Source organism: Indicator indicator, chromosome 9 (assembly GCF_027791375.1).
Source record: "Indicator indicator isolate 239-I01 chromosome 9, UM_Iind_1.1, whole genome shotgun sequence".
In the NCBI taxonomy this organism is placed as follows: domain Eukaryota; kingdom Metazoa; phylum Chordata; class Aves; order Piciformes; family Indicatoridae; genus Indicator; species Indicator indicator.
Genome location: NC_072018.1, coordinates 1,303,953 through 1,318,614, shown reverse-complemented (window position 1 = coordinate 1,318,614; position 14,662 = coordinate 1,303,953). Strand labels below are relative to the sequence as shown.

The 14,662-nt window shown below is 49.2% G+C and overlaps 1 protein-coding gene across 1 annotated transcript in view; it reads left to right on the top strand.

Annotated features, from left to right (window-relative positions):
• The first annotated feature begins 382 nt into the window (after nucleotides 1-382).
• Nucleotides 383-14,662, top strand: part of PELI1 (pellino E3 ubiquitin protein ligase 1) — a 35,586-nt gene continuing 21,306 nt past the window's right edge. Inside the window, exon 1 of the mRNA XM_054383332.1 lies at nucleotides 383-433. The gene's annotated coding sequence lies outside the window, so the exon portion shown is untranslated. The remainder of the gene's footprint in view (nucleotides 434-14,662) is intronic.

The following is a 14,662-nucleotide window of genomic DNA, read 5'->3' as shown; positions in this document are numbered from 1 at the left end:
GGAGATGAGCTCTGAGGTGCCTTCCAACCTGGACAATTCTAGGATTCATGCTTTTCTTGCAATAGATTTATTCCAGTAGACACTGAACCAATATTGCTAAACTTATTTGAAGCTTCCTCCCCGTGGCTGTGAGCAGCAGGAGGAGAGGAGAGGTAGATTCTTCACTGCTGCTTCTGCCAGCTGGCAGTTCTCAACTGATGCTGCTCACTGTTTGGTGCAAGTGTGGATGGGGCTTAACCATGCGGTCTCACTCTGACTTTCTCTCACAGCATTGAAAACTGTCCTGCCTTCACTAGCAGCTAACTGCTCTGAACCCATTGTTGACAGCCACCATCATCACCAGGTCATTTTCCCTCTCTGCACCTGTGGCTTTTCATTATGTATCGTAAATCCAAGTGGAAGCATGGGTACAATCTCGAGGTTCTTGGACATGGTGAGTTTACATCTACACCTGCTCTTAAGAATACAGACTTTTCTACATGCACCTGAAACTTCTCTTTAAATTTCTCATCTCAAGAAAAGAATTCATTAATCACTTCTCATATTCCTTTTAAATAGACCTTTTCTGTGTCTGAGTTTGAGATGACTTGCTAGAAACACAAATCACTGAATGGCAGGGGGTGGAACTCTGGGGTCACCCAAAGTCAATCACACAGGAACATATCCAGGTGGGTTTGGAATGCCTCCAGAGATGGAGACTCCAGCACGTCTCCAGGCAACCTGTCCCAGTGCAGAGTCATACAATCAGTGCTGTCCTGCTGTCACTGCCCATCATAGCATTTGTTCTCTGAACGCAGTCTGAGAGAAGGCTTTGAGCTGTTCATTGGACAGCATTTCTCCACAGCAACCACTCCCAGCTTTTATAAACTACACATGATCCTATTAGAAAGATGCCTCCTGAGCTTTACTAAGTTGCTTTTTCTCATGCCCAAACCTTGGATTTCTGCTGAAGGTTGTTTCCACAGGGTCTGAGCTGACAGAACATTTACTGCCTACTGTGAACAATACCTTCTCTCCTGCTCATCCCTAGGCGTGTGCACACCTGTAGGCCTGGTGTCTGGTGTCTCCAGATCTGAGTTCGGCAGCTCTGCACTCTTAGCTGCAGACCTGCTGACCAGGCTCTTTCCACAAGCCTTGCCATCCTTATTTGTTTCAAACCTGCTGGCCAGTGTTCTGTCATGAACTGACTTTTCCCACTATCTCAAACCAAAGTTATGCATGCAGCCCAGAAGGGCTGGGCTGCATGTTTTAGGCTGCAGCAGGGCAAGAGTCTTGGCTCTGCTCTGCTGAGACCCCACCTCCAATCCTGCCTCCAGTTCTGGTGTCCCCAAGAAGAAGGAGGACACATTGCTGCTGGAGTGAGTGCAGAGGAGGCTACAAAGATGCTCCAAGGGCTGGAGCAGCTCTGCTGTGAGCCCAGGCTGAGGGTGTTCAGCCTGGACAAGAGAAGGCTCCAGGGGGACCTCAGAGCTGCATTCCAGTACCTGAAGGGATCCTATAGGAAGGCTGCAGAGGAACTTTTCCTGAGGGTGTCTAGAGACAGGCCAAGGGCGAATGCTTTGAAGCTGAGGGAGAGCAGGGTTAGACTGGAGCTGAGGAAGAAGTTCTTCATTGGGAGGGTGGTGAGACTCTGGCACAGGCTGCCCAGGGAGGCTGTGGCTGCCTCCTCCCTGGAGGTGTTGAAGGCCAGGTTGGATGAGGCCTTGAGCAGCTGAGTCTAGCTAAGAGATGTCCTTGTCATGTCAGGGAGGTTGGATTAGATGGTATCTGAGGTCCCTTCCAACCTGAACCATCCTTTGACTTTTCCAATAGGGGGCGGTGTCTTAAGTTCTGTCACCAGACTGAATTTAGACCTTTTTGATGTGGTAGGCTTTCTGTAGCTTTGTGAATGTATCTGTTGCTGAGTCTTTATCCTGGTTTGGGAACAACAGCTGCTGCCTCTGCTCTCTGTTGCTTGCCCCAAAGCAGTCAGGTGGTGTTGGGACAATAGCAGCATTTCCTTGCTTGGACCAGTTTTCACACCGAGTTAATGCCAGCAGAATTGGGAGTGTGACCTCAAGTCCAAGGAGTGTGATTGACAGTGAGATGGCTTTTGGCATCTAGCTTTGAAATCACATCTCAGGAGACAAGAGCAAATAGGCAGATATTCTTCCCACTCATGTTCATGACTGAAGGTGCCAGTGCAATAGCTGTTGGTTTTGTTTCAATGGGCAAAGTCCTGAAACTGGTTAGGAGCAGTCAGTGGTTAACACCCTGAAACATGCCAAGGATAGAAACCATCACTTCACTCTTCACCTGAGTTTGCTGACTTGAATTCATGCTCCATATTTATTTGAGATTTTTAATCACTGTTGCTGCCCATTTTTTGTGTCTCCATTTTTGTGTCTCCCATGAGTTAATCATTAGTTCAAAATGACTGAAATCTGTCAGTGCCTTTCAAGGTGAAGCTCAACAGGCAGCACAGGATGGTCCAGAGCAGAATGGTTTGGGTTGGAAGGGACCTCCAAAGGTCATCTAGCCCAACCCCATCTACAGTCAGCAGGGACATCCCCAACTAGATCAGGTTGCCCAGAGCCCTGTCCAGTCTCTCCTTGAATGTCTCCAGGGGTGGGGCCTCAACCACCTCCCTGGGCAACCTGTTGCAGTGTTCCAGCAGCCTTCTGCTGCAGAACTTGTTCCTCACATCCAATCTCAATCTGCTCTGCTCTAGTTTGAAGTCATTGCCCTTGGTCCTGTCCCTATAGGCCTTTGCAAACAGTCCCCTTGCAGCCTTCTTGTAGCCCCCTTCAGGTCCTGGCAGGGCACTATTCAGTCTGCTCCAGGCCTTCTCTTCTCCAGGCTGAACAACCGAAGCTCCCTCAGCCTGTCCTCAGCAGTAGTGTAGCTTAGTCAGAGCTTTGTTTTATCAACTCAGGAGGCTCATAGGAAAAAGTTCCTATCTAATGAAACATGTTGGATCAGGGAGGACTTTTGATACTCCAGTAGTTGTGCATAATCCCAAATCCTCACAGCAAACTTTGTTCCACTTAACTAAGCTGAAGCTGATGGCCTGAGAAGCTGGAAGGTCCATGTCACTGGAGTGCTTCAGCTCTTCAGACAAACAGTCCACTGTTTCAGTACTCTGAGTGACACCAAGCATTGTCTCTGCTGGTACTGTCATTGTTCTGAAGGTCTGGGGCTCAGCTGAAGCCAGAGTGGGGAGTTCAGCCCAGCTTTGCTGCAGGGCAGTCTTGCCTAGGTGTGCCAATAGCAGTCTTGCTTACTCTGGGTGATTCAGTTGCCTCCAGTGCAGTTGAACTCTTCCTTGCACCAGCATCAATGTTCTCAGGTTTGGTGAGGGGACCTGGTAGGTGAACAAAAACAGAACTTGAACTTTGGTTTCTTTTCCTCCCTATGCCTGCTTTTATTACTTTTTGTTTTGTTTTGTTTTGTTTTTGTCTCACAGTGCACCTAGGAGCAAAGTCCTGCTGCTTGGTGTAATCGATCAGCTATTAAACAATGAGCTGCAAAGCTCAGTGTTATTTGAGCAAAACACGGTGAGGGCTTGTTGTAATAACGAGAAAGAGACCTCAGGCTGTTGCTATACTACTGCACCAGGAAGTAATCTTTCCTCTGTGAGCAGTTCCTTAGCTGTTCCAGCCATGAGATAATGACATTTTTAGTTTTTAACAGTGACTTTATTTAGATTGTTCTTGGATATCAGAAGAAACTTCTTCCCTGAAAGGATTCTCACAGCCTGGAACAGGTTGCCCAGGGAGGTGACTGAATGCCTATCCCTGGGGGTGTTTGACAGAGGCAGAGATGTGGTGCTGAGGGCCATGGTTTAGCCCCAGCCTTGGCAGAGTTAGAGAATGCTTGGACTGGATGATCTTGAAGGGCTTTTCCAACTGAAATGACTTATTCTGTGAACACATGTGAAGGAGGCAGTGCCTGCTCCATGAGCAGCTGTTAGTGGTTTGGAACTCATAAACAGTCCAGAGAGGGCCCATCTACCCCTGAGAGCTCACAAAGATGACTTCAGAAGAGGAATGATTCAGTCTGCACTGAATGACTGCAGAAAAGAAAGTGGAACATCTCCTCTGTGCTGGGTCATTACTGTAGCAGAAAGCAGCCCTTCAGGTGGTGGTGGTGCACTGGAAGGTACCCAAGCAGTAAGCTGGTGGTAGCCTGTTCAGAGATCTGCAGTGTGCACAAAACGGGTTAAAGTGGAGGCTGCTTTCTACCTCTTTCTCAAGATTCAGAGAGAAAGAAGCCTGTGTTCTGCTGGCCAGTCCCCTCAGTGCCTGCTGTAAATCATTTGGAGCTGAATTCCAAACTGCCTTAAGTCCTCCTGAGGCACCTGGCAGTGTTTAACCTGACTGCTGCTGCTGTCACAGCTGCAACACTCTGTGGCTCTCTGCTTTTTTGGCTGCATTTGCCCAATCATGTGTTCTGACTAGCATGGTGTTGGTTTTGCCTGAGTAGTAAGGACCTGGGAACAAGGTTGGTGATCTAACATTAGGAGGTGTTTGAACTATGTCCTGTTTGAATTGCTGGGTCTAGGAGGTGATTAACATGGAAATGTCAGTGTGCTAAAAAGTGAGTTTTGTGTGTTTGTATAGATGCAAGCTGTATTGGCATCAAGACTGCTTCACCTTGCTCACTAACAGACAGCTTTTAATGTATCTGGAGATAGTTCAATATACCTCTATTAGAGACCTATTGCATGTGCAGAGGAATCAATTCTTGAGCTCTTGGATTGGTGCTGAAGTCACCTTTGTTCTATAGCTGAGCTCACAGAGCACCATAATAAATGTTCCCCAAAAGACATCCAAGGGCAGGAGCACCTCTGCTGTGAGGCCAGGCTGAGGGAGCTGGAGGTGTTCCTGCAGGAAGGCTGCAGAGGGACTTTTCCTGAGGGTGTCTAGAGACAGACCAAGGGGGAATAGTGTGAAGCTGAGGGAGAGCAAGGTTAGACTGGAGCTGAGGGAGAAGGTCTTCAGTAGGAGGGTGGTGAGACTCTGGAACAGGCTACCCGAGTATGCTGTGGCTGCCTCTTCCCTGAAGGTGTTGAAGCCAGGTTGGATGAGGCCTTGAGCAGCTGAGTCTGTTTGAGAGGTGTCCCGGCCCATGGCAGGGAGGTTGGAGGAGATGATCTCTGAGGGCCTTTCTAACCTAAGCCATTCTGTGTATTCCAGTTTAAACATAGTCAAAGTGGTGTGTGTGGAGAGTGTAGTGACAGTGTGGTGAGGAGTTTAGGATGAAGCAAAGGGAACTGTTGGATGAAGTTGGCTTTTGTGTCTCAACCTCTCTAGAGGAACAGGTACTGGCTTTACTGAGGTAACCCTCTGTGTGATGCGAGAGTGGAGTCAAAACTGTACCAAGTGTTTTTTTTTAACTTTTCCCCTCTTCAGCTCCTTTTCTTAACCTAGCATTGGAATGTGGGGAGCCAGCTGGTTCATAGCTGAATTTCTGTTAACTGCCTGCTTTTTCTGTCCTTTTTCTGATAGTCTATGTGAAATAGGTTTGATCACTGAAAACGAGGTAAAGTTGTGTTCATCGTTCTAGGGACTGTCTTAACTTTCTCTGAAGTCTGTGGTCAGATGAATTAGCTTTGTGGGAATGAAAACTTACAGGTAATGCAGGTTCAGTTGGTTCTGCTGGAAGGTACCTTAAAAGTTTTGCAAGCAGGATAACTACTTTAGAAGTTGAGCCTCTCAAAAGTGGAAAGTGGAGCTCAGTCACTCTGAGTTCTGCTGTTCAGACAATGCAGAGCTACAGCTGAAATGTTCTTTGAGGAAGTGCTAATGCGTAGCCTAGAAAAGTGCTTGGCTTGCAGAGTTCTCAAGATCCAGAAATACTCCTGGAAAGCTTAAAAACAAAACAAGAAACAAACAAAAAAACCGTAACCAAATAACCACCCTGAAAAAACAAAACAAAACAAAACAAAACAAAACACAAAACCAAATGAAAACTCCCAAACAAACAAAACCCCAAAACAACAGACCACAAACTTTTCCATTGCAGTTTCCAGGTACCTGGGAAATCCAAGTTTACTGTCTTGGATGGAAGCCTGGTGCAACATCCGCCTGGCAGGGAGCTCCCATCTGTTTGCCCCTTTGGGAAGTGACTGGGTTTTTCACACTTGTGCCTCAGCTGTTGTCAGTCTGGGATTTTCAGGCATCCAGTATGTGTGATGCTCCAGGCCACTCTGGAGAAGCCCATCGATTGAAGGACCCTCTTAAGAGCAGCTTGATTCCTGAGCAGCTTGATTCCCAACCATCTTGCTTGAGAGTTGTGTGATGCCCGTGGTGGACAGTTTATGGGACACGTTTCTCTCTTGTAAAGCACAGGATATGCTGTGGCCCTCTTGCAAGGGTTTAATCAGCCTAAACAGGCTTCGGTGTGGCTACTACAAGCTTTCTGCAGTCATTTTTGCCAATTGTTTTACTTCAAGCAAACACTGAGTCAAGCAGTCGCAGGAAAGCTGTGAAGGAGCACACAGGTCTGCAAGACCACTTGTCATCTGCAGCCTTCTCTCCTGTTGCCTGAGGCAATGCATGTCTGCCAAGGCCATTTCAATTTAAAGCTCCCAGCCTCTTGCAGTAATAGTTGAGGATCTGGAAAGCCAACTCCTGCTTTCAAAGCAGGAAGGTTGGACTAATCACCTCCTGAATTACCCTGTGATTCTGCCAAGTCTCTCATGAGGAAAGGAGTTGGCTCAGTCTCTTGGAAACACATAAGCACCAAGCCGTTGGTAGTCCCACTGTTGTACAGGTATTTGTTCATTCCTGCCTGAGATGCTTTCAGACTATGGTAAGGTGAAAGCATGCAATAGTAAATTGATTCTCAGTCCCTGCATCAGAAATCTTGCTTACACTTTTCTTGATGGGGTCTCTCCCCTAGGAGACTGAAGATACTGAGCTGGTACAAAGCTAAAAGCCATGTGTGCCAACAGAAGCAGGTCAGTCTCCACAAGGTGGTCTGTGTTGATGCTGGGTTTTGAGTTGAAGGGCTTCCCTGGTGTATCTGAGGAGCAGGCAGGCAGAGATCTAAGGGTAAAGTGGGGCTGGGTAAGAAATGCTGGTCAGGTTTGTGTGATGGCAAAGCATGACTCATGTCATGGGATGTGCCTCTGTAACTAGGCTACTGCAGCTTTGGTGACAAATTGCTCCATGGTTGCCTAAGGATCACCGTGGTTGTTGAGTGACAGACATTTTAAGGTTGGCAAATCCCTTTGAAGGAGATTTTGCTGTCCTGCAAATCTAATTAGCCTCTCCTGCGTCTTCCAGAAGTGGTCAGCGTGGAGGAGTTCATGAAGAGCCATCTACCCTTCATGTTCCAGAAAGCTGAGAGGCAGAGAAGTGTTCTCCTTAGCTGTAACAATGGACCTTTGTTTCAGCCCTTACAAAAACTTGCTTACTTCTTGCCATGAGGCACCATACAGCAGTGCAGTGGATTAGATCATTTCCTTCCCTCCTCCTCTTCCTGCAGATTATTTGATTAACATTTCTATTGTGTGCTCTAATTAGCATGTTCTTGGCTTTGGGATGCACCCCACCCCCCATAATCTCCTTAAAACACGGTAGTGGGATGTTACTAGTTGTAGAATGTGGGAACTCCTTGCACAGAGGTTATTTGTGGCATAACACAGTGAAAGATTGATGGGACTGGAACATCAGTCATCTTCCCTCTTCTCTTCTTCCCCTCTGCACCTGGGCTTAGGCTTCAGGGAACCCCCCAGCAGTGGTACTGCTTTGCCATGCATGGAATGGGTCTGGTTTGGATATTGTTTGGCTTTGACCGGAGTTCAGACACTGACTTCATGGGAAGTGGGGTTAGGGTGGTGTTCAGTGCATGTCCAGCCTTCAGTATTGAATGTAGGAACATGCTTCCCCTTGGGACCAGTACAGATCCCAGTCTCCCACGTTTTTGCTTCCTTCTCTGTGCTTCCTTCATTCTCCTATCCCCTGGCCCCATGTGCAGCAAATCAAGGCCTTCTCTCTTGAGGGGCTTTGTTAGATGAAATTAATAACAGGCATGTTTAAAGTGCCCACCCTGAAATGCAAGAGTAGCATTAAGTCTAGGATGAATAGCTTGCAGGTCAGGCTCCTCAGCTGTCTGCACACTGGAGGACATAGCAGTGCCCTTTGCCTGTGTCTGCCAGGCTGTCTTTTGAACCGTTGGAGCTGGGAATATATTCATTCCTCTGCAGAGCTGCCTTGGAATGTCACCTGGAATTCCCTCCTTATAGCCAGCTGTACAGCATCTGCTCATGACTCAGGACGACAGGGCCCTTGGTTTCTGTAGCAGCTCCAAGAGAAGAGCCTCCCCTGGGTTTCAGCATCAGTTCATGAAGGCAGCAGTGTTACAGATGTCATTGTTTCAGTCTGGCATGGTCAGCAGCATCTGTGCTCCAGGAAAAGGGTTTGCTTGCCTACCCACAGCATGCTTGAGGCATTTGCTTCCAGTCCTCCACTCTTGTGTGGAGTGGAGACCCTATGGCCTCTTAATGAAGTGGGAGATAATAAGTTGAGAGGAGAAGAGCTGAGCAGAGCATGGCTGTAAGTAAGCATGGACAGGGAAACTAAAGTGGCTCCAACTCTGTAGGGTAAGGTTCAGAGACAACCACCTAGCAGTGTGGCTAGGAGGGAGAGAAAGCCTCAAAAGCCCTGCTTTCAGATGGGACATGAGGAGCTGTGAGAAGGGCATTCTGTGGTGTGTTTGCCTGCTGGCAGAAGGCTGTGGGCCAGAACAGGGCAGGACACTGACAGGAAGTGACTGGGAAGAGTGGCTGACACCAGGTTGCTCTCAGGGTAAGGTCCTGATGTTTGCCTGTCTCCGAGCCCAGAAACTGTTTGGCACCATCAACATTTGCCTCTTTATATGCCCCTGTGAGGCCTTGCTGTGACAACTTAAAGCAATGAAGTAGTTTCATTGTTGACAGAGGCAACAGGCTGGGACCATGGCAGGTAAATGCACTGCCTGCAAGGTGCTCTTAGGGTAATGAATGCTGGGTCACACCTGACACAGCCACAAACCTTTGCTGTAGCTCTGGTGTAGATCAAAGATGCAGAAGTTGTTATGGAACATAGAAAGTTCTGATAAAACAAAAGAAACTCCTTTTAGGGTGACAGAGCACTGGAACAGGCTAGCCAGGGAGGTGTTGGGGTCTCCATCTCTGGAGACATTCTAAACCCACCTGGATGTGTGACGTTTTTTAGGTGAGCCTTCTCTAGCAAGGGGTTTGGACTCCAGAGGTCCTCATCTCTGTCTTCTTCCACTTGCAGCTGCCCACGCTGCACCCCCCTTGCTGGCCCTGGTACTGGTGTCAGCAAGGAGAGTTGTGGACTCTCCTTCTCTGGAGACTTCCTAGACCCACCTGTGCATGGTATGCCCAGAGATGTCCCTCTCATGGGTTTCATGCCCTAGCCCAGGGTCCCCTGCCTTCTAGGTGATGTGTAGCATGATCTGGGAAGAGCATTTGAAGAACACAGTCATGTAGGTTTAGCAGGTAATTTAATTTTCCTCATTAGCATATTGGGTGGTATCAACTTTCATATTAAAATTACAGTTAATTAGGCAAAGTCTCAGCTCGGGCAGCCTGGTCCTCAGAATCTGCTCTGCAGTGGGCATAGCTGATATTTGAGCCTTGCTCCAGCAGTTTTAGCCAAAGCAGGGCTGTCTGATCTTCAGCTCTTTGGCAGCAGCTCAGTGGACCTTCATTGAACACAAACACTGCTGATGGAAAATGATGTTGGTCCCAAAGCTATGATCTCAGCTTGTATGCCTGTGCTGTGGCCTGCTGGGCAGTGTGACCACACACCCCTTCAGGCTGTGCTGCCAGCCAGCCAGACCTGCACAGGCTGAGAGCTGGGGAGAGGGGACCTCATGAAGTTCCACAAAGGCAAGTGTAGAGTCCTGCACCTGGGAAGGAACCAACCCCCTGCAGCAGTACAGGGGAGGGGTGACCTGCTGGAAAGCAGTTCTGTGGAGAGGGACCCAGGATTGCTGGTGGACAACAAGCTCCTCGTGAGCCAGCAGTGTGCTTTCATGTCCAGGAAGGCCAACTGTATTCTGGGGCACATTAAGAAGAGTGTGGCCAGAAGGTCAAGGGAGGTTCTCCACTCCTTCTGCTCTGCCCTGTTGAGGGTACACCTGGAGTACTGTGTCCAGTTCTGGGCTCCCCAGTTCAAGAGGGAGAGGCAGAGGGTCCAGGAGAGGGCCACAAAGATGCTGAGGGAACTGGAGCATCTCTCTGATGAGGAGAGGCAGAGAGACTTGGGGCTCTTCACCATGGAAAAGAGAAGAGTGAGAGGGAACCTTATCAATGCTTGTAAGTATCTAAAGGGTGAAGGTCAAGAGAATGAGCTGGTCTCTTTTCAGTGGTGCCCAGTGACAGGACAAACATGGGGCAATGGGCACACTGGAACACAGGAAGTTCCACCTCAACATAAAGAGAAACTTCTATGGTGTGGGGGTGCTGCAGCCCTGGAGTAGGCTTCTCAGAGAGGTTGTGGACTCTCCTTCTTTAGAGATTTTCCAGACCCACCTGTGCATGTTCCTGTGCAGTGTGCTCTGGGTGACCCTGCTTTTGCAGGGGCATTGGACTAGATCTCCAGAGGTCCCTTCCAACTCCCACCATGCTGTGATTCTGTGCAGGGAGGTGGGGTACAGAGCTAAGGTTTGTTATCTGTGGAAGGATGTAGAAGACATAACAACCTGCAGTTGCTCACTCAATGTCTTCTTAACGTGGCTGCAGCAGAAAGTAATCCACAGCCTTATTAACTTGGACTCTGAACAGTGGTGTCTGTAATGAGAACATAAGGGAGCTCCAGAAGCAAATGAGTCTGAAGTTTTGCTTTTCAGAATGAGCACCTTTGAAACAGTTCAGCTGCAGTGTTGGGGCTTGCGGGAGGAGAGAGGTGATGCAACCCAGAAGTGGCCATAGGGTTGTGACCTACCACCTGCATGCAGGAGTGCTGCTGCCATATCTCAGTGGTTAGGGGCACCAGTCCAGGCCTGCTTTTTTCCTTTTTTACATTTTGTTTATTTAATAATAAACCCAAACAAGCACAACACCAAAATCTGAGCCCTGATTAAAACAGGGTTAAAGCTGCCGATCTTGGAAAGGTCAGGAGAAAGTAGAGAAACCTTCAGGGTGATGAGGGAGGTGAGGTTGGGCAACTCTTCCACCCCTGTAAAAAGTGTGATGATAAGGTGCTGTGAGATCCAGCAAGGTCACAACAACCCCAGGAAGGCTCCAGGCTTGAGGCAGAGTGGCTGGAAACTGCCCAGCAGAAAAAAACCTGGGAGTGCTGGTGGACAGCTGGCTGGAGATGAGCAAGGGTGAGCCCAGGTGGGCAAGAAGGCCACCAGCATCCTGGCCTGGCTCAGCAATGGTGTGGGCAGCAGGAGCAGGGCAGGGATTGTCCTCCTGCACTCAGCACTGGGGAGGCCACACCTGGAGTGCTGGGGGCAGTTTTAGGACCCTCACTGAAAGAAGGACATTTAAGGGCTGGAGAGGGTCCAGGGAAGGGCAAGGAAGCTGGGGAAGGGTCTGGAAAGCAGGGCTGGGGAGGAGCAGCTGAGGAGAGCCCTTCTGGCTCTACAATTCCCTGAGAGGAGGTTGGAGCCATGTGGGGGTTGGTCTCTTCTCCCTAGTAAGAAGCGATAGGAAGAGAGGAAATAGCCTCAGGTTGCCCCAGGGCATGTTTAGGTTGGATGTTAGGAGAAACTTCTTAGGGCTGAAACATTACTGAAAGCCTGGAACAGGAGGTGGCTGAATGCCCATCCCTGGAGGTGTTTGAAAGAGGCAGAGATGTGGTGCTGAGGGATGCGGTTCAGCTCCAGTCTTGGTAGAGTTAGAGGTTGGTTGGGCTGGATGTTCTGAAAGGGCTTTTCCAACCCAAACAATTCTAAGTTCCCAGTGATAAAGCTAGGCTCCTGTGCCAGTGGTTTGATTTTGGCAGCCAGGAGGGTTCACGTGTAATCTCAAGATGTAAGGTGGTGACTGGGGCTTTACTGGTGAGACTGCTTCAGAAGGTTCCTATCCCCTCACTTGCATTGGTGTGGTGGGTTTACAGAACAACCCCCAGTGGCTAAAATAGCTGAGGTTTGTGGTGTCTCTGGTGTTCCCTGAGTCATTTGCCAGCTTACTCATCTGATAGCTGAGGTAATGATGGTACATTGTGGGTCAGCATGGCTCTTTCTGTGGTGGCCAGAAGAGCAGGAAGCAGGCAGCACCTGTACATCAGTGTTTCTCCAAGCGCTTTGCAGTGTTCAGTGTCTTGGAGTGTGTGCTTAGTTTCATTATCCAGAACATCCTGTGGAAGGGTGTTCTGCAGCTGGGTTCCTCAGTTCGATGACATAGAGTGGTCTGGAGAACAGGGCTGGGGATGAGATGCTGAGGGACCTGGGTTTGTTTAGTGTGGAGCAGAGGAGGCTGAGGGGAGATTTCATTGCTCTCTACAGCTCCCTGAAAGGAGGGTGGACCCAGGTGGGGGTTGGGCTCTGCTCCCTAGTCTCAGGTGATAGGAGGAGAGGTAATGGCCTAAAATTGTTCCGGGGCAGTTTAGGTTGGAGGTGAGGAAAAAAGTCTTTGCTGCAGGAGTGGTCAGGGATTGGAACAGGCTGCCCAGGGAGGTGGTGGAGTCTCCACCCTTAGAGGTTTTCAAGAAACCTCTGGACATGGGGGCATGGTTTAATGTCCATGATGGTGTTGGGTTGATGGTTGGACTCACTGATCTGAGAGGGCTTTTCCAACCCAGACAATTCTCTGATTCTATGGCACGTCAGGGAAAGTAATGCATAAAACTGTCCTTGCAAAATTGAGGTGGCAAGCCAAGGAAGGAGCTGGAGAAATAGGAGGGGTAGTCACCTGTAGAACTCGGAGATGCCATATGTCAATCTGAATATAGATGGCTTGAGCTAGGGTAACCAAGCCCACCGTGGCCCACTCCAACTGTGATGTAACACCTGATGTCAAAGTGAAGCTGCCACCTCAAGTTATGCTTGCAGCAACCTGGGAACCTCTGTGTGGTCTTTTCTAAGAGGCAGTGGCCTGGAAGCTGTGGGAACTCAATCGTCATTTGATGGCTCAGACACCAGAATTATCCCACCCACTGGCTTGCTACAGCAAGTTCAGTGCTAGCAAGATAAAGAGCTCAGCTGGGAGCCTGGTGTGGTGCAGGGAGCTCTGCCTTTCTGGGGCTGTACCCTGAGGGGCTGACCTGCCACAGCACTGCTGGTCTTGCAGGTCCTGTCCACACCACTGGCATCTGCAGGTGCGACATGAGCCTGATCCCATCTGGCTGGTGAGAAAGGGGAGAGTGGTGCCTGGAGAGCTGCTGCTGCTTTCATGCCCATTGTATTAAGAGCTCACTTTGTATGTGGGAGGTGAGGGAAGCTGCCTGGGTAATAAATGATGGTTTACTAAAAAAGCCAGAAGCAGGCAGGTATAGCATGCAGGGGTACACTTATGTAAGAGCAGCAGAGAAGGAAATAGCTCAGCATTCCTCTGCCAGCCTCAGAGAACTGCCAGGGAATTGGGCTGCAGGGTTGTTCTCAACACACCCTTTGCTTCCTTTTTTCCTTTTTGGGGCCAGAGATGGATGGATTCACAGAGCAGCAGGCAGGATGCAGGCTCTGGCTGCAGCCAATGGTCGGTGGTTCAGTGGTGTTTACCTCGCTTACACAAGGCAGAGCCAGCCCCTCTTTAGTCAGTAGGCACTGCCCACGGCTTCAGTCACAGCACAGAGCAGAGGCAATCAGGCTGGCAGATGCTAGGGCTTTGAAGGAGTTGGTGGATTTCAGCTGGTTTTAAATGGGACCCAACGAGTGGGTTTTTCTTGTTCCTTCTCCACTGTAGAGATACCAGAAGGACAGAAGGTTCCTGGTAAGTGCTCTGCATGGCATCTCTCTTCCCTCCTAGTGCTGTGTGGGTTCAGTGTCTCTTCTGAGCCCTCTGTGGTTGCAGTGCTGTTTTTCATTGGGAAGTTGGAAGATGGTTGGGGTGGTGTGGTCAGTTGGAGAGCTGAGAACAGGCAGTGTGCCTATGGCTGCCTTTCACCTGAACCAGAAGGCTTTGGAAGTGCACATCCTAGTGAATGCTGCTCTTGCTTCATGAGAAGTGTCAGGCACCATGCATGTTGAGGGTGCAGAGCAAGATGCCTTGAAACTGTCATCAGTAGCTAAAAAAAAAAAAGCCATACCAAGGAGGATTTTTCCTCAAGCCATGACAGGTCTGTTATCTGAACCAGGTAAAGGCTTTCAATGTAACTGTAACTGCTGGCTTTGTAAGATGATGCAGTGTGCAATGTGAGAGGGTTTAGTCCAACACAAACCCCTCTTTGGCTGGTACCTTGGTACAGAAAGCACCTCAGCAGGAAGTCAGAGGCTTGTCAAAAGTGAACTGGTGAAGTTCAGATCTGTGGAAGAAGTTGCTGTGGTGTGGTGCAAGCAGAGAGTCCCTTGCTGTGTACCCTGTTTGAGGTGAGCTAGCTGGGAGAAGCCCCAGGCTTGTCAGCAAGGCAGGAAAGGCTCCAACTGTCTGTGACAGCCCTGGTAGAAGAGAAATGCCTCTGCTGTGGGTTCAGTTCTTGATCTATCCGGGGATCTTCTGCCACCAGGGGAAGCTGGACTGCTTGTTTTTAAGGTTATACCATGTAATTTGGCTGAAAGC